At 35.3% G+C, this 25,163-nt stretch overlaps 1 protein-coding gene across 3 annotated transcripts in view; it reads right to left on the bottom strand.

The window, feature by feature from the left end:
* Positions 1 to 25,163, bottom strand: part of TENM2 (teneurin transmembrane protein 2) — a 3,966,312-nt gene that overhangs the window by 2,476,660 nt on the left and 1,464,489 nt on the right. For all 3 annotated transcript variants that reach the window (XM_078359011.1, XM_078359016.1, XM_054252473.2), the window contains exon 6: positions 2,383 to 2,473. The gene's annotated coding sequence lies outside the window, so the exon portion shown is untranslated. The remainder of the gene's footprint in view (positions 1 to 2,382; positions 2,474 to 25,163) is intronic.

Raw genomic sequence — 25,163 nt, 5'->3', positions numbered from 1 at the left:
TCCTGTCATAACTAATCATTTTCTCTGTATTCTTTTGGTTTCTATAAGACATTTAAAACTACTAATTGGCAATTCAGTTACTTGGGTAGTACCACTGAATATACTGCTTATCTTAGATATATCCTTTTGCAGAGGAATGAAGTGTACATCTATTATACCATTTAAGAATCGTTATTTTGCTATATGTTTGAGATCAGCAAAGAATAGTTTTTTTTTTTTTTTTAGCTACTAGAAACAAAGCATCTCTAATTCCATGATTACATAAGACAGAATTGTTAACTGCATAGAGAACTATGGAGTTCTCTACCTAATACCATAAAAGTGTTTCAGAGTTCAAATTTTATTTAGGATAATCAGAAAATGGGGGGAAAAAAGGTCAAATAGCAGCATAGTAAGAATATCGTGTTATATTTACATCATCTCTATGGTAAAAATTCCTTTAAGAATAGTAACATGTAAAGGCAAGGGTAGAAATTGGTGAATCTGCTATTCTGAATCAAATTTAGGTATATGACAATTGCTTGCAACTTTCAATAGTAAAAGATGTACCCATTTGACATTTCTCTTTTTCCCCTTTAATGTAGAACAAAGAAGCAACCCCTGCCCCCAATTTCTAAATAAGGACCAAAATACCTCAAATAGCACTATATTTCAAAACACAGATGCTCATTGTCACTCCCTGTCAAAACCTGGAATGAAGAAGTCTGGGAAAGGGAGAAATTCAGCATCCTGCCGGTGGAAAATCTCATTAGAAACTCTAGAGATTTATCTGTCACTCTGACAAGATAATTTGATTTTAAATTTCATCACTGCTAGCCCTAATTTTTAAAATTAAATTGAAAAAAAGTGACTTCTTCTTCTCCCATAAAATGAATAATAGGATAATATAAATCAAAATCAAGAGTGCCATTAATCAGAAATTACAAGAAAAAAATTGAAAAATTTCAGGGTTTGAGGGAAATAGAAAAGAAGTCCTCCTCCCTTCACTTGTACTCACCAATCATGAACCTGGAATGATCATTTACAAGAGATTCCTTATGAGATTCAATTTAAAACTTCAAAAGTTATCTTATCAATGCAGAATTTTAATACTTTCTTATGAAGTTGGACTCTTTCAAAGGAACAGCACTTATCCAAACCCCATGTTAAGTCCTTTTTAGTGCATTACTATCTCAATTCAAAATTCCTCAATGAGAGTTTTTCAGACAGCAGACAAACACAGTAAGACATCATAAACATGTCCTTATTTTCAGGTGTGTTACAGTTAGTCAAGAAGCTAAATATAAACCTTATAAAAATCCAGGTCTTTCCCTTCCTCATAAAAGAGACAAACAATTTAATGCCAGTGATTGATACACTTTCAAAAGTTGATCTGCTTGAAGATCATCAGTAGCCTTTTCAGTCATATTTCTGTGTAGTATCTCAGAATTCAAGCATTCTCAGTTTCAGGGAGATCATCAAACAACTCATTAAAAAGAACAGAATTCTATCCAAACCAAAATGCAACAGAGTACCATAACTTGAGAATTGCTTTTTACATTTTTAGGTGACCTACTTCACACATTTTCCAAATATTAAAATTTCTAAGAAATGAAGATTTAATATCAGTTTGCTTGTTAGGGAATTGAGTTCAAGAAAGGTGAACAGCAGAATTTTTTAATATGAAGTTGAGAAGTAAGGAGCGCCTACTCTCTAGCCTCTCCATTTAGCAGAACCAACTCTGATTGGCTCATCTTCTAAAAGGATTGCTTCCTGGAATGTTTACTTGCTCTTTAAGGGAGCCACATTTCTCATGCTTGGTACTTGTCTCTCTTTAAGCCCTAGTTTCAAGTTTCTCCCCATCATATTTCTTACAAGTATATGAATGAAGAGACAAACTATATTCCATTACTTAATAAAACATCAATGTGGCTTCCTTTAGGAAGTAGGCCAACTGTGAAATAGCTTCTCTCTTAACTAAAACTTAGAACCAAAATGCTTCACACCATTTAACATTTGCACACTTTAGACTATCCTGCTTCTACTCTCTGGGACATCAAGACAGTTAAATGATTTAGTGTATTCATATTTTTCAAAAAGTGGTCACACTTTCTACTTGGTAATCTAAGCAGATAAAGGCTTTGATAATACTTTTCAATATTGGTAAACATGTATATATTCATATATATGTACATATATATGCATTGTGTGTATGTTATATAAAATGTGATATAAAATCTCATAAATGGTAATAGCTCTTATTGCCAAATATGAATCAAGGAAATTAGGCTGAAAAAATGTGAATTAGCTTTATCCTTCTCATAAAGAAAATCTAACAATAATTATTTTAAATACTGGCTTTGTGCATTGCCCAGATTTTAAAAGCTTAAGAAGAGTATTTACCTTACAAAGTTATTACAGTTACAGCTGGGTGACTTCTCAGGACATCTGCTGCATCCTCATAAGCAGTGTGGCTTCAACAGCAATTTCTCACCTGTTAAAAAATGTTAAATTGGAAATTTAAAAAAAATCAGAATAAAGTTTTTTTCAAATTTTATATTCATATGTCAATAAATGTAAAAAAAAAAATAAATGCATATATATATAGGATTTGGAGTATAAATCAATCTCACCACCTTTTTTTTTTTTCCTGGTCATTTGTCACATATAGTAAAACACAGATCATGGAAAAGTAATATGAAAATGATTGCATAAAGATATATACTTTTAAAAGGCCTTCATCAGCGATATTCAGCTCTTATTTTCAGGAACAACCTCCTCAAAGATTTCACCTTCACCTTGAACAATGCAGTGACAAGCCAGTCAAGGTCCACCGAATCCAATTAGAGCAGTTTTCTGGGAAAGGAATTGTGCTTCTTGACAATATTAGGGCAAAATACTGTGTGAGCTGTTTTAACCATAAGGAGGACAGTGGTAGCTACAATCATCTTTAGTCTGTGGCTTAAAAATGTGTCATAAAGCAATGACAGGCACAAAATATCTGTCGAGCTCTATTGGAACCAGTCATTGGCTGTTCCGCCCTATAGGCTGTAGGTTATACATCCTGTTGCATAACATCAGAATGTTTTAGGGATTAGAAATATTCAAAGCAGTGGACAGAGAATTCACCATTGTCTGTCATAACTTAACAGAGGTAATATTCTGTGAATCTTAAAAAAGGACTCTGAAAAAATTTACAGTCCAGAGACCTGAAAGGGGCTGGGTATGGTGGCTCATTCCTGTAATCTTAGCACCTTGGGAAGCCAAGGCAGGAAGAATGTCCGTGTTCAAGATCATCCGGGCAACACAGTGAAACCCTGTCTCTACTAAAATACAAATAATTAGCCGGGCGTGGCATTGCGCGCCTGTGGTCCCAGCTACTCAAGAGGCTGAGGCAGGAGAATTGCTTGAACTTGGGAGGCAGAGGTTGTAGTGAGCTGAGATTGTGCCACTGTACTCCAGCCTCAGCAACGGAATGAGACTCTGTCTCCCCCCCAACCAAAAGAGAGACCAGAATGGTACCCACTTTTCTCTTATTCCATTACCTCAATAAACCCTGACAAATCCACCTCCTTAATGTCTCCTCTTTCTCCCCTCCCATTACATTCTTCCTGCCATTTCCCTTATCAACTCACTTCCCACCGGCAAAATTTTTCTAACTGATTGCCCTTCCTCAGGCCTGTACACATTTCAACATTTGGCTTATTCCACATCAGCAATTCTTTAGACTGAATGACAGATCAAATATTCTTTATGATCTGGCCTTGGTCTATTTTGCAGACTCATCTTCTGGTTTCTGTCCTTTCCCAATTTATTTTGAGGTCCAGCAATACCGAGCCCCATTCTGCCTACAATGAGACCTTGCATGTATTATTTAGTGTGCCCTTTCAGCCACCTAGAAAACTTCCCATTGCTCATCTAAGCCCTAAATTGATATGATACCTTCTCATAGGCCTCTCCACTTCTAACTACTGAGAAAGTTAATCACTGGGCTCCTCTAAGATGCCTCTGTAGCTCTGTCTCCAAGTGTGCTTATCTGTCTAGATGTCTATCATCCCTACTTGAATGAGAACCTTTTGGTCTAAGACATATATCATTCAGCTTCAGTTCTGAAGTACCTAGCACAGTGCCTGATCTATAGAGGAAATGCATATTAGATTGAACATCCTATGACACTGGAGATAGTTTCGCAATGCTGGGCATTCCCAATGCTAAAGATGCTTTGAACCTAAGTCCAGATTGGGGCAGTAGGTGGCTGATGAGGCCCTAGTATTTTGATTCTGTAGTTGCACACAGTATGTCTCCAAGGGACTAAATCACCCCACCTCCATTATACTATGTTCTCTAAAAACTGCTCAGAATAATCACAAAATGGGCTTTGGGTTCTTTAGAGTGCCTTAAGAGAAGTAAGAGTTATTGGAATAAAGTCCTCAGTTTGAACAAGAAATTTATTCACATGGCCTAAAAACCCATGATTGATTAACTGCTGTAGACGATACTTTTAGAAGTCTACATAGGAGAAAAAAAAAGAAGAAAAGATTGCTTTATTTTAAATGTCCAAGGGCCACCCAATTACACATAGGTAAGTCCAATGTATAAATTTCTTCCTCCCTGGATTTAATACCCATAGGTACTACAGGATAGATATTTGTTCTCATTAGGTTAATATTTTCACAGCTAATATTTAGTAAATAAAATCAATGAAACATCTATGCTAGGTTTGTTTGTCCATGTTAAAGAGAGCGAATGGAGTGAATCACCTAATTATACCAATCCCTTTGCTTGCTATTACATGCTGGACATGAAGCTCTAATATCAATATAAGCTGCATTTTATCAACATGCAGGAGGAATGCAAAGGCACTCCGGTTTTTGTAATGCTCTTTTCTACCTTCGAAATTGAGTGGCTTTAAATAATCCTCCTGAAACTTCACACCTCACACCCCTTCAAAGCCCAATGCTCACACATGGTAGCATTAGAGGAAGGATTATTGAAGACCCCCATTGGAACTGTGGCCTATTCATTTTCTGTGTAAACCATGGGGTTCCTGTGCAGACAGTGATGTGCCAACACGACCCAGACAGCTGCTGTACTAAAGCTGCTCTGAGTGCAGGTGGGGAAACAGCTTGTGATATTAACAAGACTAGATCCTTCTTGTGGCTTTCTATAGCCTTTATTTAAAATACAGAAAAATGCTTTCAAAGACTTATTTATAACTGTATCAAGCACAGATTGCAACAACATTATGCTGCAATGAGCACATGTGTTATTCATACTGATATTAAGTATTTTTCTTTTTTGAAATAGCCAAAGAGAAAAAGCACATTTCCTGACGATAGTTTCAGATAGGAGCTACTAAAATCATATCAATGAAACAAACTTGGGTGAAAATAGCTTTTTTGGAATTTAAAAAAATCATGAAAACAAACAAAAAGATTCAGTGTAAACAGAAATTAAGACATAAGAAATGAATTTTTTTAACAAAGGTTTTATGAATATCACAGCTGTCACATGCATTTTTTTCTCCTTCATATAAAGATCATAATTAAATTAGATTTGAATGTTCTACATCACTATGGGCTTGTAATTTCATTTTTCTTTCTACCTTCTCAATAAGCCTTAACAGAGTGCTTAATATTGAAAACTTACCATTTTCCTTGAAGTTTTACTAAGCTCCTACTACGTCCCACAGCTCTGTTAAGTATTATGACCAACATAAAGATAACCAAGCTACGCTTTTGGCCTCCAGAAATTTATACTTCTTTGGGAAGAATGAAATGTTCATTAGGTGTCTTTGAGCATAAAAAAGGGCAAGAATTTTAAAAAGCAGTTGTGGGCTGAGTGATATGGGCTCTGCCATTTGCTTGGTGCACGATCTTCAGAAATTTATTTTAAATCACTGGCCTCTGTTTATTCATCTTTAAAATGAGGATCAAACCATTACCTATCTTATAGAGTTGTCACCAAGTATTAAAGGAGATAATGCAATCAAAAATGCTTTGAAAGGATCTTCGTACATAAAGAAATAGCTGTTGTTATTTTATGGCAATTCATAGAAGGTGGGGGTTTAGGTAATAGATGTTATTATTCTGTGGCAATTCATAGAAGGTAGGGGTTATTTGGGGATGACATTGACTAAAAAGCTACACAGAAGAAAATTTTTGGCATTCAGAACACTGAAAATATTTATTTGATTTAGTCACTGAAGGAGAAAAAGGGCATCTCAAGTCTAGGGAAAATATTGAACAAACTTTATGTAACTGAATGAGCAAGTTGTATATTTTAGAAAGTGATACAGTCACAAGACATATAATTGAAAGGAAGGAATGAATTTGCAGAAAGATTTGATGTTAGACTGGTAAATAGATATAGAACAGGGACATAAGTAAATACAGTGAAGGACAAAATTCAAATAATTTCTTATCAAGCATTTTCACTCAATCTTTTTCACCCTATGATTAAACTTGAATAATTCTTACTAAAGTTATCATTTCATTTGACATTTCAATTACATTCACTCCCAACTCAAAACCATGAGTTGTTCCACTGTTTCTCCATATTCACATTGCTTTAATTCTGCTGAATTTTTATAATATCCCTATTTTTCTACAAATTGACCTTACATTCTCTTAAGGAAATGCATTTTTATATTTGGTTATTTCAAGTATCTCAAATATCTATCTTAGTATATGCATACACTCAGGCTCAACTTTCAAGGGAAATCTAGCTTAACATTGGGGATTTATAGGTTTTCAGGCCTATAATCACTTATTTTCTTTGTGTATTAATTTTCCCAATTTTAGAAAAATTAAAAATAATGCCTGCTTTATATGCAAGTGGTGACTAAGATCGCTGGTAACAGATCAGACCCTTAAAATTACTACAGAATATAAAATAGTAATTATTACTATTCTTCATGTTACTACTTTAAAAGATCTTTGCTTTAGAAAAATGCTTTAAACAAGTATATGTTAGTCAAATATAATGGCTGAATTATTTTTTCAAATGGACAGTTAAGCCAACCAATAACACCCTCAAAGGGAGCTCATCTTACTATTGGCAAAAATTAAACCAATATTAAACTCTGCTTACATACAAATAAAAGGGAAACAATTGTTTCATAATTTGGACCAAATATTTTCAAGGTAGAACTACCTTTAAAAGCACAATGAGATTAAATTACAATAAACAATCAGAAAATTCTGTATGCAACCTAATTATGAACACATTTTTTTTCCAGGATAAGACTGTATGTGATGTTATTTTCTAGATTCTATATTTCGAATTGTTCTTTTCTAAAAAGGAAAAAAATGAAGATTAAACAAAACCTCAAAATCATTTAATAAATATATTTGTAATTCTGACATCCTTATCTTTTGCTACATTCATTCCAGGCTATCAATAAAGTACTTAGGGAGGAGAATTCATTTGTTTACAGAAATCGCCTCACTTTTTTTCCAAAGAACTAGGAAGAAAGTACATAACAAGGGTTTAATATTTTACTTGTGGATTTAGGCCTAAATACTTTTAAGGGAAAAAGTGGAAAATTATTGTCTAAGAAGATATTATAATAAATACCTTTGAAAAGGGAGATGGGACAATTGAGAAAAACCAGGAGTCTATTCCAAAATCCTCAGTATTTTGCTTTTCACTTTTCGGCAGACAAGTCATGTAATATAAAAGGTGAGAATTGTATCCCACATCAAATTAATTCAGAACATGACAGGAAAGACAGACAAGTGGATGGTTTAGAAATGAACAGAGTTCATGAAGTATTTAATAATTATTGATCCTGATTTTACCAGGGGGTAAACTACTTTCCACTACTAAGTTAAGCACTTTTGAAAGCTGCATCAATTGTAAGGTTTGTAGTTGAACTAATAACCAGTCATGAACTATTGGTTCAACACGTTTTCCCTCAGCAAGGCAGGGCTCCTCCCAAATCCTCCCCCAGTGGCTCTGGATCCCATTTGAAAATTGAAAAGGTCAATATTGTTGAATATACAGCATGAGGGTGGGGTCGTCATGAACAGTCTCAGAATGATGGTATGGAAATGAGCCTCTAATCTGCTACTGCCATGGACAGAGAAAAAGAGTATTTTCTGCAGTTGTTTTAAAATCTTCAAAAGGCCACTTCAGTCACTTCATGAAACCTGATTCCATACCGGTTTTCCTTTTTTTTTTTTTTTTTTTTGTTATTTTCAATTTTATTACAACATCATAGAGACTAGCTAGAGTCTCAGAATAACTATGAGAAAGATCTTAGGTACAACACTACTTCTTTTGCTGAATTTTTAAACTGTGTGCTTATATGTCAGTCTCTTTGGATGTCAATTTTTCCATCTGGGCTTTGATGCTTATCAGGCTCAAAAGCTAACTGAACAGAAAGAGGTGATTTAATAGCCTGTGCTTCAAACGTTCCATAAAAGAATTAACTAATGTATTACCAACTTTATAGTCTAACTCTTCTTTCCCTTTCTCCTTCATTCTAGGCTTCCAGATCATCACATTGAACAGGAAACTTGAAAGCCATTTTTAAATTGAAGAGAGTAGAGATGTCCTGGGAAGAATTTTTTTTTTTTCCAAACTATGCCTTATGTTATGGACAATGTAACTACTGCCTGGCAGCAGTCCGCTGGGTCTTTGAAAAGACCTTTTCTTAGTTTCTTCAACGTGCTTCCCAGAAGATCAGAATAATTGTACTTATACCTATGGCTTCATGCAGTTTGTAGCTACATGGGATATTTTCCTAAGACCTGATACTTTATTAAGCTGGCTGGATCTCATAGATTAAAAAAAAAAAAAACCAGTAGAACCTGTGCTAATATGAGAGTATAAATATGATAGAATGAACAATTTTACCACCATTACTTCTACTGATAGAGTTCAAATTTGGGTTAACTTGCCCACGCCCTCAAATGCAGATTGGTCACAATTGTCATCATCATCTCTATTTTTTTATGTGGTCAAGATGAGGATGGAAATAACCTGGCATTTTCAAGAAGACAACCCAGGAAAATAGCTCCATCATCTCAATCCCCATCCAGGGCTTTCTTCACCTGAATGAATATCAATCGCCAAAACACTTGCTTAATCTTAAATTTACTGTGGAGCTAATATAGATTCAAAAACAATCTTAAGTTCTGACGTGCTCTCAACCACTAATATCGTCCACACGATGCTAACCTTGTTCTTTCATTTTGGTTGTAATTTCCATTGAAAGCTATCACTTAGGTATGGTTTAGCAGTTAAAATAGCATAGCTCTCAAGGGAACTCACATGTGTTTCACTTGTGAATGCTGTTTACTTAGATATTAACAGTAGTTTTCTTAATGACTACCATAAACATATTTGAACTATTAGTTAAAAGTGTGCACATATTTGGATGTTCCTTCTTTTTCTGGTTACAGAGGTCTCCTTATACAGACAGGTTGTTCCTTTAATGGCTGCAATGTATAGCAAACAAAATATGTTTCTTAAATTTATGTACACAGTTAACATGCTCCCACGAAAATTCCAAAAGGCATATTCTAGCAATGTAACAAATAGATTTAAATATATCCCTTGGATATTAACAAGGTAAGGTTAGCAAATACTCTTTTGAGGCAGAAGACTACTAAAAAGGCACTAACTTTATAATCCAATCATTTAAGCTGTGAAGGATAAAAAAAGCTGGAGGCATCAACTACCTGACTTCAAACTATAAGGCCACAGTAATCAAAACAGCACGGTACTGGTACCAAAACAGACCAGTAAAACAGAACAGAGGCCTCAGAAGTTATGCCACACATCTACAACTATCTGATCTCTGAGAAAAACAAGCAATGGGGAAATGATTCCTTATTTAATAAATGGTGTTAGGAAAACTGGCTAGCCAAACTGGACCCTTTCCTTACACCTTATAGAAAAATTAACTCTAGATGGATTGAAGATTTAAACATAAGTCCTAACACCATAAAGACCCTAGAAGAGGGCCGGGCGCAGTGGCTCAAGCCTGTAATCCCAGCACTTTGGGAGGCCGAGGCGGGTGGATCACGAGGTCAACAGATCAAGACCATCCTGTTCAACATGGTGAAACCCTCTCTCTACTAAAAATACAAAAAATTAGCTGGGCATGGTGGTGCGTGCCTGTAATCCCAGCTACTCAGGAGGCTGAGGCAGGAGAATTGCCTGAACCCAGGAGGCGGAGGTTGCGGTGAGCCGAGATCACGCCATTGCACTCCAGCCTGGGTAACAAGAGCGAAACTCCGTCTCAAAAAAAAAAAAAAACCCTAGAAGAAAACCAAGGCAATACCATTCAAGACATAAGCAAAGGCAAGGACTTCATGACTCAAGCAGCAAAAGCAATGGCAACAAAAGCCAAAATAGACAAATAGGATAGTTAAACTTAAGAGCTTCTGCACAGCAAAATAAAAATCAAGAAACAGACAATAAAACTATCATTAGAGTGAACTAGCAACCAACAGAATGGGAAAAAAAAATTTGTAATTTATCCATCTGGCAAAAGGTTAATAACCAGAATCTACAAAGAACTTAAAGAAATCTACAAGGAAAAAAAAAAACCCTATCAAAAAGTAGGTGAAGGATATGAATGGACACTTTTCAAAAGAAGATATTTATGCAGCCAACAAACATGAAAAAAAGCTCATCACTGGTCATTAGAGATGCAAATCAAAGCCACATTGAGATACCATCTCATGCCAGTTAGAATGGTGATCATCAAAAAATCATGAGACAACAGATGCTGGAGAGGATGTGGAGAAATAGGAATGCTTTTATAGGGTTGATGGAAGTGTAAATTAGTTCAACCATTGTGAAAGACAGTGTGGCGATTTCTCAAGGATCTAGAAATAGAAATATCATTTGACTCAGCAATCCCATTATTGGATATATACCCGAAGGATGATACAACATTTAATTATAAAGACACACACATGTATGTTTATTGTGGCACTGTTCACAATAGCAAAGACTTGGAACCAACTCAAATGCCCATCAATGATAGACTGGACAAAGAAAATGTAGCACATATACACCATGGAATACTATGCAGCTGTAAAAAACGATGAGTTCATGTCCTTTGCAGAGATGTGGATGAAGTAGGAAACCATCATTCTGAGCAAACTGACACAAGAACAGAAAACCAAACACCGCATGTTCTCACTCATAAGTGGGTGTTGAGCAATGAGAACACATGGACACAGGGAGAGGAGCATCACACACCAGGGCCTTTCAGGGGGTGGGGTGGGCTAGGGGTGGGATAGCAGGGAATGCCGGGATTGGGAAGGGATAACATTAGGAGAAATATCTAATGTAGATGCTGGAGGATGGATGCAGCAAATGACCATGGCATATGTATCCCTATGTAACAAACCTGCATGATCTGTACATGTACCCCAGAACTTAAAGTATAATTTTAAAAAATCACTACCTGACATACTTAAAAACAATAAGATTCCTCATAGAAATGAGATCATGCAGTATTTGTCTTCCTGTGTCTGGCTTATTTCACTTAGCATAATGTCCTCCAGTTTTATCCATATTGTTGCAAATGATAAGATTTCATTATTTTTCAAGGCTGATTAGTACTAAATTGTGTATGTATACCACATTTTCTTATCCATTTATCAACTGATGGACACTTCAGTTAATTACATATGTTGACTATTATGAACAATGGTGTAGTAAATGGGAAAGTGTAGATCTATTTGTGACTTTATTGCCTTTGGATATATAACCAGTAGCTGGATTGCTGGATCATATAGTAGCTCTATTTTTAATTTTTTGAGATACCTCCATACTGTTTCTTCATAGGCTGTACAGATTTACATTCTCATCAACAGTGTACAAGGGTTTCCTTTACATCTTCAGCAATACTTATCTCTTATTTTTTGATAATTGCTGTCTAAATGTGTGAGATTATATCATTAAGTTATTAACTGTCTTTCTCTAATGCTTGCTGATGTTGAGTGTTTTTTGTATATTTATTGACCATTGGCACATCTTGTCTGCAGACATGCGTTTGGTTGTTCTTGCATTGCTCCTTGGGAGGCTGTGGCATAAGAACTGCTTGAACCCAGAAGGAAGAGGTTGCAGTGAGCCCAGGTCGTGCAACTGCATCATTCCAGCCTGAGTGATAGAGCAAGAACTCTTGTCTTAATAAAAATGAATAAACAAAACAAGCAAAACAACAGCAACAATTAAAACCTGAGGCTGGGCACAGAGACTCATGCTTGTAATCTCGGCACTTCGGGAGGCCGAGGTGGGTGGATCACTTGAGCCCAGGAATTCAAGACTAGGTTGGACAGCATGACAAGATGCTGTCTCCACAAAAAAATACAAAAGTTAGCCAAGTGTGGTGGCATGCACCTATAGTCCCAGCTATTTGCGGGGCTCAGGGAGAAGGATCACTTGATCATTTGATCATTAGGGTGGCAAAACGAGATCCAGTTTCAAAAAAAAGAAAGAAAAAAGGAATACCTAAGACTGGGTAATTTATAAAGGAACGAGGTTCAGGTGGTTCACCTTTCTGCAGGCTGTATGGGAGGCATGGTGCTGGCATCTGCTTGGCTTCTAGGGAGACCTCAGGAAGCTCACAATCATTGCAGACGGTGAAGGGGGAGGAGGTATATCACATGGAAATAGTAGAAACAAGCAGGAGAGACTGGGGTAGGGCAGTGTCACACTTTGAAATGACCAAATCCTGCGAAACCTTACTATCATGAAGAAGACAGTACCAAACCGTGAGAGATTCACTACCATGATTCAAATACCTCATACCGGCCCTCATTTCTAGCATTGGGCATTACAATTCAACATGAGATTTGGGTGGGAACAAATATCCAAACTATATCAAATGTCTAATGTTCAATTTTTTTTTTATTTCCTTCTTGCCTGTGCTTCTGGTTTCACATCAAAGATGTCACTTTCAAATCTAATGTCATGAAGTTTTTCCCATATGTTTTCTCCTAACATTTTTGCAGTTTTGGCTCATATTTGAATATTTGATCCACTTGAATTTTTACATACAGCAGAAGGCAAAGGTCCAACTTTGTTTTTCACATGAAGCTATCTACTTTCCCCTCACAGTTTGCTGAAAAGATTGTCATTTTCCCATTGAACAGTCTTAACAAACTTGTTGAAAATCATTTGATCACATACCCGAGTTTATTTCTGAGTTCTCCATTCAATACCATTGGTCTGTGTATCTGTCATTATACCATTAATCCAGTTTTCATTCCTGTAGTTTTGTCATAAGTTTTGAAATTAGGAGGTATGAGACTTTGACTTTTATTCTTCTTGGAAATTATTGTACCTTATAAATCATATTCCATTCATATATATTAGATTATAAAATTATTGGAGACTTCAACACTTTCTTTTTTCAATTCAGTGACTTGAACAGAGTAGAATCTTATAAATGGTTGTCAGGTAAGTGATTAGCTAGCTTATTAGATTTCCTTCCAAATCTAATTTCAAAACTAATTCTTTTTATACTTTATCTTAGTTTCACATCTCCAACTTCTTTGTTACATTCTCTAAGACAAATGTCTTAATGTTGTCTTGCATATTTTGTAAATATTTTCAGCTATTCTAAAAGGGTTGACTGAGCCGAGTTACATTATGGAGTAAAATTTGTTAAAAAGTAATTTATGTGGGCCAGGCACTGTGGCTCATGCCTGTAATCCCAGCCCTTTGGGAAGCCAAGGAGGGCAGATCACTTGAGGTTGGGAGTTTGAGACCAGCCTGACTAACATGGAGAAACCCCATCTCTACTAAAATACAAAACCAGCTGGGTGTGGTGTGGGTGCCTGTAATCCCAGCTACTCAGGAGGATGAAGCAGGAGAATCACTTGAACCCAGGAGGCAGAGGTTGCAGTGAGCCAAGATCGCACCATTGCATTCCAGCCTAGGCAACAAGAGTGAAACTCCGTCTCAAACAAACAAAAAAGTCACTGATGTAAATAAAGACAGGCAAATTTCTTATACCTGTATTAAACATATAATGATCTGAGGGATAAAATTAATAGGATGTTTATAATGGTGTTAATCTGAAGGCTAAAGCAAATTAGAATATTTTAAGTTACAAAGTTAAACTGCTGAGCAGAGAAGAGTTAAAATATATAAGCAAGGAAGAAGAGAATATTATATTTTTTTGTTGAAATTCAACGAGAGTTAATGAAATAGATGGTGCTGGAAGTGTGCTCCAAATAGTAGACTGCCGATGGAAGGAAGTGCAGAGCTGAGATAATGTTGTACTGGCCAGGACATTTGTTGGGGGAGTTGGGACCAGAGGAAAGCTTTGAAAAGGAGAGAGTCTGAAGTGGTTTCAATCGTGCTTCTATGATAATTACACACAATTCTGTCGTGCTAACAATAAAAAGCAAACGCTTCTGACTTACCTTAATATAGAGAACAGTTATCAAAAAATCAAGGCATTTTGTACATTGCATCAGAAATAAATGTTAATATCTAAACTGCCCTTGTACTTAGTATTTGAGGTGCAGTGCTAATGACTTGCTAAGCTAGAAAACAATGGAGGTAGACTGGAACCCTGGTCTGCCTTATTCCAAAGACAACTAGTACTTCTGGCCTCTTTCTGTTGTCTCTTTGAGCCATTTTCTGACAGTGCAAAAGAATACAGCAAAGACTGTTTTCGTTCATCTTTTCATATTTTTTTCTATTTCTAATGCTAATTGAAATATTGTTCATTTCGGTCTTCAGAGTTTATACAGAGAAATCATAGAAATAAGAATGAGGCAAAATAAACATTTTATAATAAACATAATAAACCTTCTCCAAATGGTTTTAGGGCAATGTATTTAAAAAACTCATAGCAAAACTTTTTGTGTGTCTTTAAAACCTCGTATTTTTAAAACAGAATTTAGAGCAATGTTTTATCGTCTAGAACTGAGGGAATGCATTCGCTTTCCGGGCCCACAACGGGGCGCAGTTTTAAGGGCAAGAATTTCCCAGCACCACGCCCCCTCCCATCTCCCTCCATCCAGGAGATTTAAGGATTTATGTTTAAATTTCGCGGGCGTAGGAAGAAACTAACAGTCAATCACTCCAGCAGAAGTTCTAAGGAACTCCTTTCATTGGCCTGGGGTCTTGGAGAAGGTGGGGGTTCCTCCCAGGCTAAACGTCCCCTTCCTCCACACCCCTTTGGACTCCATGTTTGGGTCCCCTTCCATGAACACTACCTTCTTGGAAGCCATCTTTCTCTCTCCTGGATTTCCCTCTGGAGTCCCCTTCCACTCTCTCATGGAAGCCTGTCTTCCCCTCCTAAACTCCATCTCTCTCTATTCCCTTCCACTCAGTGTGGAAGCTGCTTTCCTCTCCTAGATTTCATCTTTCTGGGTTCTCTTACTCGGTATGAGAGTTAGCTTTTCTTTCTCTTTCCCCTATTTCTCTCTCTCTTTAAATAAATCACTTTCTACAAACACTTTTAAGTCCAGCATCTACTGCATACTGCACCGTGGTCCCCTCTCTCGTTCTTGAGAGGGCAGGAGACCAAGAACCTGGAGAAACATTCTCTCAGGGCAGCTGATGGCTCCGTGAACCCTAATATTACAGAACCAAAGAGCTAAATTTTCTTATCTATTTACAGTCTATTGTCAAATGCTATTTTTCCTCTCTATATGATGTATATTCTTTATTATTAGAAAGAAATTCATCAGCAATAATTATTCTGAGGTTTTGTGGTATCAAAACCTTGCAATATAAAAATCTTACTGTTTCAGAGTCTCTCCTTTACAAATTAGACATGGGCTTGTCTCTTAGGTGTATGTAGCAATTAAGAGCTGTCAAAGTCCAGGGTACTCCTCTCGTCTCGTAAGAATAATTCCTGATCCTAAAATTTATTTAAGAATCAGAGACATAAATAAAGTTAACGTGCTAAATGTATGAGGTACAGGTGGTAAATGTTTTGAATATTGTATGGAAATAAATTGCTTGGTATCTTTTAACTGGTATCTTAAATTGTCTGGGGCTCCTCTCCCTCTGTCTCTGTCTCTGTCTCTGTCTGTCTCTCTGTCTCTCTCTCTCTCTGTGTGTGTGTGTGTGTGTGTGTGTGTGTGTGTGTGTGTGTTTTGATGATAAATCATATATTCTGTTAAGAAGTTTAGCAGCTCCGTGCTTTTAATACCTGGTAGTTACATACAGGTATTAAAAGCACGGAGCTGCTAAACTCCTTAACAATGTATTCGTAAGAATGTGGACCTCTTTTATTGTTTAACTATGTCATTTTTATTTTTGCTTGTTTCTTCTTTAAATTTGAATTCAGAAAATATTCTTAACCTCACTTGCTTAGTATAGAGCAGATTTTGTCTATCTGCATGCCACATAAAAAAATAAGCTACATTTTGAAACAAGATAGTTTTGGCTACAAAACGAAAATATCTTTCTATTTGATACTTACATTGATTTATACTGAACTTATTCTCAAGTGAATTGTCCCACCTATGTGTTATATAATTATCAGTTGTCCTTTACTGAATTAAGTGTCATTATAGAATTTCTCTAGGGTCTGTTCAGGCAGTATTTCTTTTTCTGCTTCATGACAGCCAGGATTGACATAGTGGAGGCCACTGGTTGATTAAAATAAATGGTAGTCAGTGTATATAAAACCTGAATGTTAGCATGAGTACTTTTGCAGATATTTAAAAAATATATAATCTTCTCCCAAAGTCTAATGCAGAATTTATTTAGGTACTCAAGTTTACCAGACATGGTTTTTAAAATAAGTTTCTAGCTCATAACTTGTTTTCATCTGGAAAAAGGTATTTGTGTTAGATTTTTTTTCCTAAAGGCAAAGCACATTCAGCAGGTCAAAACTAATTCCTTGAGTCTATGTGATTTATTTGGCTATATCTTTAGAGCAATCTTATCAGACCTACTCCCATTCCAGTCAACAGTATCAGTTTGGACCAGAAATCAACTTTGATAAAAGAATAAAAAAAAAAAAAATAAATCATCTAAGTAGTCCCAAGTGATTTATTATAAGGAAAGATATGCACTGATGAAAAAGTACAAGACGGAAGACAAGCGGCATAGGAATTGTTTTAATACTATGTTCTATTATCCAAGTTTGTTAAAAGCAAACACCTATTTTCTATGTTTAAGAAACAGAATTTTAGAAAGTAAATTCAGTTTTAAATAATTTTGGCATATTTTTAGCTTTAGATTTTTTTTTTTAGAAAAGCTTTTATTAAACTCTAATAGAGATTATGTCCTAGATAGAAACTGAACATATTATGTATGTATGTTATGTAAAGCAAATTTATAACAAAATGATTGTTGTCATTTGCAGGCTGATGTAAAACCTCTACAACAAACTCTTTGGAGATTTTCATTCTTGTATCAATGTTAATCTGTAACAGTACTCATCTTAGCTTTCAAATTTTTTTTTTTTTTTTTTTTTTTTTTTTTTTGAGACGGAGTTTTGCTCTTGTTGTCCAGGCTGGAGTGCAATGTCACAATCTTGGCTCACCACAATCTCCGCCTCCTGGGTTGACTCGATTTTCCTGCCTCAGCCACTAGTCACATAAGCAAACCTTCCAAAATCTTGGTCCTCAGTTCCTTAACCTCTTCTTTTTGAATGAGTGTTCTATCGCCAGTATACCATACCCAATAGCCTTTATTCACCAATTATTACATTTTCTCTATTGGAAAATGTTTCTTCATTTCAAGACTCCTACTCTCCAAATATTAATTCCTCTGGTTCAAGGTCCTCCTATTAATTCCCCAGCTTCAACAATTACCATTTCTTCCTGCAAGCTAGCCATTGAACTTGGCACATGCCCTCTGTCTTCTATTCCTTCATGTGCTAACTTCCACCCTTAGCCAGCTTGAATCTCATGATCCACCATCCCTTGCATTTAGCCTTCACTGCAATACCCCCCATCCTCCCACTGATGGTTGCATGGAAATGCCTATATCCTAGTTCAATTTAATTCTCTGATTAATCTATGCCTATAACTGGACAGGAGGTAAGACTGAAATAAGCATAATCATGTTGACCTTATGTTCTTATCCAATGTCAAGCAATATAACTGGGATAAACTACGTATTATCTCACCAAGGACATCACTTCAACACTTCTGTGCTTTCCTCTGTACCATTAATTTGACTTCTTTACCACATTACTCTGATTACAATACAATATACTGCATTATGTTTTTTTTTTTAAACCTACCACATCCCCATTTGTTCTTTCACCTCATCACTTTGCCAAAATAAATCTTGTAAAAGTAACATCATTCACATAGCTAAATTCAATGAACTGTTCTCAGCTCTCCTTTCATCAAATTCATTGCTGATATAGGAAGCATTGTGTAATGATGGTCATTCATTTCTTGAAATAATTTTTGCTTTACTTTGGGGACTTTTTTGTTTCTCTCTGACCATAAGGACCATTCTCTTTTCATCTTTTTTGATTGCTTTCTCCCCATTTCCCCATGACTCAGTTTTTCATTTTCTCTTCTTTCCTACCTATGCTTATTCCCTTAGAGTTTTCTAGTCTTATGATTTTTAAATATTTATTCACTGCTTCCAAATTCATATCTCCAGCCCAGATTTCTCCCCAGACCTTATAAGCCAATTGCCTATTTGTCATCTTCCTTTGGAAGTCTCATCCTAAACCTGTATCGTCCATGGAATTGGTTAAGGGAAAGTCCATCTTTCATCTGCTCAGATCAGAAATAGCAGCTTCATCCTCGACTCCTCTCCACCTCCACAACCAATAGCCATTAGAATATTTTGTTGGCTGTACCTTTAAAATATATACTGGATCTAAAACCTTCTTATTTCCACTATTGTCATAGCCACTATTGCTTCTCTCGTAGAGAAACAAGAGCCTCCTAACTTGACTCCTTACTGCCATCCTTGTCCACTTGGAATACACACAAAACGAAGCAGTCAGAATTAGCTTTAGAAAACTAAGTATAAAGTCAGTACACCATAATTTATAAATTATTCATAAATTGAATTACATCATCATTGAGGTAAGAATAAAGGCAGGTTAAAAGAAACTACAAACTAGAAAGACAATTTGTGAAACAGTATCAATTACTGCCTATTCTTCCTAATAGAGTGAACGCTCTACGGAGGCCGAAAAAATAAACAACAATCTGATTTTTAAAATGAGGAAACGAGAGAAACAGATACTTAACAGGAAAAATGAAATGCAAATATCTAATAATTACATAAGAAGATGCTCAGTGTAATTTCTAAAAATGTAAATTCAGGTTACATTCTATGTGAGGCCTATAGAGGTGATTTAGGTCTTTTGAAGGGCATCTGGCAGTATTTATCAAAAACATACACATGTAACTTCTTAGAGCAGCCTCTACCCTGAGGATGTATTAACTTGTGAGAATGTAACTGACTTACACGTGTGAAATTCAATAGAAGGGTTCTTTTACCTCTGTGACATTGTTTATAATTGCAAAAATTAGAAACTGAAGTGGCCAAAAATACGATCAAGATAATTTAATTATGATGTATACATACAATAGAATAGTATGCAGCTATATGCAAAATGAGAGTGATCTGTTTTTACTTATATAGAACTCTTTAGAATGTATGGTTTAATAAAAATAATCACAGAGACAAGGAATATGTCAATAGGCAAACACATTGGTGTAAAAAGTGAGGCAGTGGGGAGAGAAATATTTAGAAATCCTTGTATTTGCCTAAAGGTAATCTTATATGACAGCTCACTAAGAATGGTTTCCTAAAAATGCAGGTACACCTAGTGAATGGAGACGGGAATGGGAACAAGGGCTTTTAGTATAAAACTGTTATATATCATCTTTATAGTTAAACCATTTAAGTATACTACCTATTCAAAAATAATTGAAAGAACATAATACATTCCTTCCCTGCATGAAACCTTTCATTAACTTGTTACCTCATTCAGAGAAAAAATGAAGTATGGATATTGGTCTACAACATTCTGTACCTCCTCATCCTGTCTGCCATTGCTCCTCTCTTGTATTAACCTGCTCAAAACACATTGACTTCGTACTGCTTCCTGAACACATCAAGCTCTTCTACATCAGGACTGTTGTTTTACTGCCCTATCTCCTTTGAAATACATTTGCCCCAAATATCCTTGGGGTTCCTTCCTTCTTCCTTCCCTTCTGATATCTGTTCAAATGTCGTCTTACCTCTGATGCATACCTTGAATGCTGTATATAAAGCACCTTCCCATCTTGCCACCTCTACTCCTTTGATGTTACTTTATTATTTATTTAGCAAGGATCACCACTTGATATCATTTTACTTATTCTTTTTCATCTTCTCTCCCTCTATACAGCAGAAGGTAAGCTCTGAGGGAACTCTGTTTTATTCACTGGTGGTTTTTCAGTGCCTACAACAGTACCTTACACATGGTAGGTGCTCAAAAATATTCCTCTGATGAATGAATGTTTGATAATCAAGTATCAAATGAATTTGAGATCATTCATCAAGCATAATCCTCTAATTTGTTCTACCAGAATAGTTCACTTATATGTTCCCAGCAGTATATAAATTCTATCCATGTGTATCGTAACCATGGACTTCACAATCTTTGGAAGTGCTAGGAGAGTAAAATATTCTGAACAAAGGATGTTCTTTCCTTTATTCTCTGTGGTTTAAACCCAAGAAGCCCCTTTGCTCCTTGCAAGGGAGTCCTATGCAATTCACAGTTTTAGAGAGAATGGAGTAAACAATATATGAATGAAGGGCATCTAGATTAGGTTTCATACCCATTTTTCACTTCTCAAAATACAGTCTAACTCTCAAACGTTGCACACCCATTCCTGAAAACATAGCATGAATCTATTCGGCCAAACTAATTTTTTTTTTCCCTGAAAATTCACAGTATTTCAACATCACTACTAAGCAATTGTATCAAGATTACTCACTGTAATCAGTAACAACTAATGCTGATAGGTAAATCTCAAAATTGCGTGAATATAATGGGGTTAAGAAAGTTGTACTAAAATATATGTGCTCTGTGTATGTAATTTACCATACCTTTAGATAACCTAATCTTTGTTCTATACCTCTTGAGTGATTATGCTGCATGCTGCCTCAGAGAGGCAGGTTTTTTCCCCTTCTCCTTAAGTCTCCCACTGTTAGATGATATCTTGTTTTTGTGATTTTTGCCTTAGCTTGAGTAGGAGGCAGATAATCCCTTTTTTTTTTTCACTTGCCATTCCAAATGAAATAGTGAGAATGCTCTTTAAACCGCCTCTTATCTCCAGTTCTATCTGCATAACATTGCCCGGAACTTGCTGCGCCCTCACTCTTATTTCATTTCCCTGTCTGCTTTAAGTGCAGGCTCAAACCGTCTTTAGAAATTGCATGTTTCTGTGTAAATCCCGGGAGCCCTTTCTCGTGGGGTTGCCTACAGTTTTCTGACAAACCTGGCTCCTCTGCAGTTCTTCTGTACCTAGAGCCCTTGTTCTTTTTTCCCACTTTTTTTGTTTTTCTTCACTCTGTCTTTCCTCTTCATTCAGGTCGCTGGCTTGTGTCAGAATTCAAGTTCTTTCCTTCTTGTGTCCTCCTACTGCTATCTATCTCCCAGGTTTTCTTTGCTTACCCATCAACTGCATTTGCAAGCATAGCTCAAAACAGGAAGAGGCACAACATGATGTAAGACATACAACCTAAGCTACCCGATCCAGACAAAGACAAATCGGCAATACCTTTGTTTCTCGGGGCAGTTTTTGCTTTTGCTTTTGTTTTTTAACTTTAGTCTTCTCCTGGTTGATTTTGTTTAAACATGTCTTAGCTGGTGTCTTATGCTTTACGTCTCCACACAAATGTCACTTCCTCACAGTACCTTTTACTGATCACTCTTCTCAAGTTATTTTTTTTATTACCTTCTTTATTGATTTTCAGTGTTACAACCAAAATGCCTACGCATATGGGCTATTTGACTTCATTATAATTATCTATCTTTGTCACTAGAATGTCACTTCCTGGAAAACTGGGATCTGGCTTGCCTTTTTCACTATTTTCTCACGGTCTTCAAGTCTAACTTAGATAAACAGTAAGCCCTCAGTAAATATTGCATTACTATTTCCTTTTCCTCTTTCCTTCAACCACCTCAACCTAAGTATTTGAAAGATTTTGCATGTTGTTCATCCCTAAAGCTTACAAAATTATTTAAATGTAGACATACAATTATTACTTATTCACAATTTTTTCTCCATCAATTTTTAAAATCTATTATGTAGTAAAATCTTAGTATTATTCTAAAAATTTTCTAAACTCGTTTCATTTCCCGTGACATGAATGGGAAAAAATGCACTTGTAATAGTTTATATGATATTTTACACTATGGCAAATACTAAGATTCATGTTTATATCTTTTACACCCCCTTACTTCCATGAATTTTATCAGATATAATTTAAATTACAGCAAGTTCAGCTTAAAATGTATAGTTAAATATAGATATTAAAGTAAATCTGTCAACAGTTAGTGTTCCCAATCTCAGTACTACGTTGACTTCTCAATGTTTTGGCATATTATAGTTCTATCACCTAAATATTACTAGGAAAATTTAGCAATACACCAGTAAAATATGGAACTCTGCAGTCTCTGTTGTTACTGTAAGGTTATTATCATAGTGTCTTATGGAAATATCTACTAAGAATTTATACCACATTAAAGGACAAGAGATATTTTAAATATATTACATAACCCACTTACAAATTGCTTGTATAATTTTTATTATTGACCGAAGTAAGCATGTATTAGCATTTTTATTACAATTTTAAGTTTTCAGGGATTTGTAATTAAGTAAGTTCAGACAGGTTTAGGTACTAATTCACAGAGTTAACTAAATTAATATTACTTTTGGTTTAGTTTTCTTTCATTACTAAATGCTATTTTTAACTACTTAAATTTGGTGTTAGAATGCCACAAAGCATATTTCTAACTGTGTGGCCTTTAATGTAGAGTTAAATGTATGTTATTTAATAATGTGAATAGACTATACTTATGGATTCTTTGGCATTTCACAATAACATGCCCAACTGACATACATATCATGTGATAAACACACAGGTTTGAATCTTAACTTTGTCACTTATTAACTAGGTGATACTGGGAATTTCACTTAAAAATCTCTGTACTTCCATTTTCTAACCTCTTCAACTTTCTCAAAAAAGTTATCCTAAAGATTAAATAAGGTGATGGATGAGAGCCACTAGGCCCAGGATCATCGAAAACATCAGCTACTGTCTTCACTAGAAGTATTAATATGGTTACTATTACAACTGAATTGTAGTCATTTCTTTTTAAGCATTTTTTTTTTTTTTTTAGGAAAAGCAAATCTCTCCTTTTCTTTCTTTACAATTATATATACTGTATAAATATACAACCTTATATATACATAAAGCTATTTAAAGGTTTTTTTTAATGTAAGTATTATCCATGTTTAAGTACAACAGACCTAATAACCTTTATATAGTTTCTTATTGCTGAATCTAATACAACCTCAGTATTTATTGTTTTCCTATTTTGAAGGCTCAGAAGTAGTGACTTGAGTGAATACAATGATGAAGAAGCTGCAATTGCTTTGTTGAGGGAGCATCAAGTCTAGTGGAAGAGCTCAAATGTCCTCAAATAACTGCATTGAAGACAGAACACGATATATATACATAGATGCGCACACACACACACGTTCTGTTATATATATACATCATATATATAAGTATATTATATATACATATATATGTTATAAATATATATGAATGTCATATATGATATATTGTATATATGAAATATAACATACAAGTATGTTATATATACAATATATATGTTATATATATGGTTTATATATACACACATATATGTTGACATGAATATATATGTAAATACACACACACACACGTTTTGTTATATATATACATCATATATATAAGTATATTATATATAAATATGTATGTTATAAATAATATGAATGTTATATATATGATATATTGTATATATGAAATATAACATACAGGTATGTTATATATACAATATATGATATATATGTTATATATACTATGTTTTATATACACAATATATGTTGACATCAATGTATATGTAAATATACACACACTACCACAGAGCAACAAAGAACCACAGGCATAGAGAGAAAAAAGCTTAACTGTGAAGTAGTTGAGACATATAGAGTTGACAAACAAATATTAGGTTAGCCCTTTCTATCTGAAAATAATCGAATCTTGTTATGGGTGGAATTCTGTCCATCCGAAGAGATCTGTTTAAGTCCAAACCCACAGTGCCTCAGGGTGTCATCTACTTTGGAAATAGTCTTCCGAAAGAATCTTACCCTTACAGAGGTAATCAAGTTAAAATGAGGACATTCAGGTGGAACCAAATCCAATGTGTCTAGTTTTCTTAGGAAAGGAAAAATTCGGACACAAAGACAGCATGCACAGAGGGAAAACAACGTGAAAGACGCACGGAAAAGATGGCGTGTGAGACGAGTGAGGCCTCTGTAAGCCAAGGACTGCCGGCAAACACCGGAAGATGGAAGAGGCAAGAAATGGTTATCCTCTCTCTATCACCATCAGAGAGAGCACAGCCCTGCTGATACCTTGATTTCAGACTTCTTGGCTCCAGAACGGTGAGACAATTAATTGCTACTGTTTTAATTAATTGCTACTGTTTTAATTTTAAACTGGTACCAAAGTACCGGTTTTTGGTACTTTGTTATGGGAGCCCTGGGAGACTAATGAGTTCTAAACCCTACGTGATCCTGCAGATATAGCAAAATACCCAGCACCAGTCAGTAACCTGAAAAATAATAACCAAATTCTAATTGTATTTAGATCTATCTAATGTTAAAGCTGAGTAAGGAATTTGATTTGTCAGAGTAAAAAAGCTGGACAAGACCTTTTAACAGAAGGTAATTTTTATATGTGCTGTTTAAAAAGAGTCTACTAGCTATTAGTCTCGCCACTAGAAATCAAAATATCTACTGCTCACCTACTTTTATTTCCCTACCCCACCAAGTTTTCATATTTGAATGCTGTACAATGGTAAACTTTGCAAATTATTTCTCAGTTAAACCATAAAATAGCATAACTACTACATTCAGATGAGCAAATGCTTACCTCAACTAACTCAAGTGTGTTGTTAATACGAAATACGATAATAAGCATTAAAGTGTTTA

Source organism: Callithrix jacchus, chromosome 2 (genome assembly GCF_049354715.1).
Source record: "Callithrix jacchus isolate 240 chromosome 2, calJac240_pri, whole genome shotgun sequence".
Taxonomy (NCBI): Eukaryota; Metazoa; Chordata; class Mammalia; order Primates; family Cebidae; genus Callithrix; species Callithrix jacchus.
The sequence above is the reverse complement of the archived record's forward strand: the minus strand, read 5'-3'. Positions and strand labels throughout refer to the sequence as shown.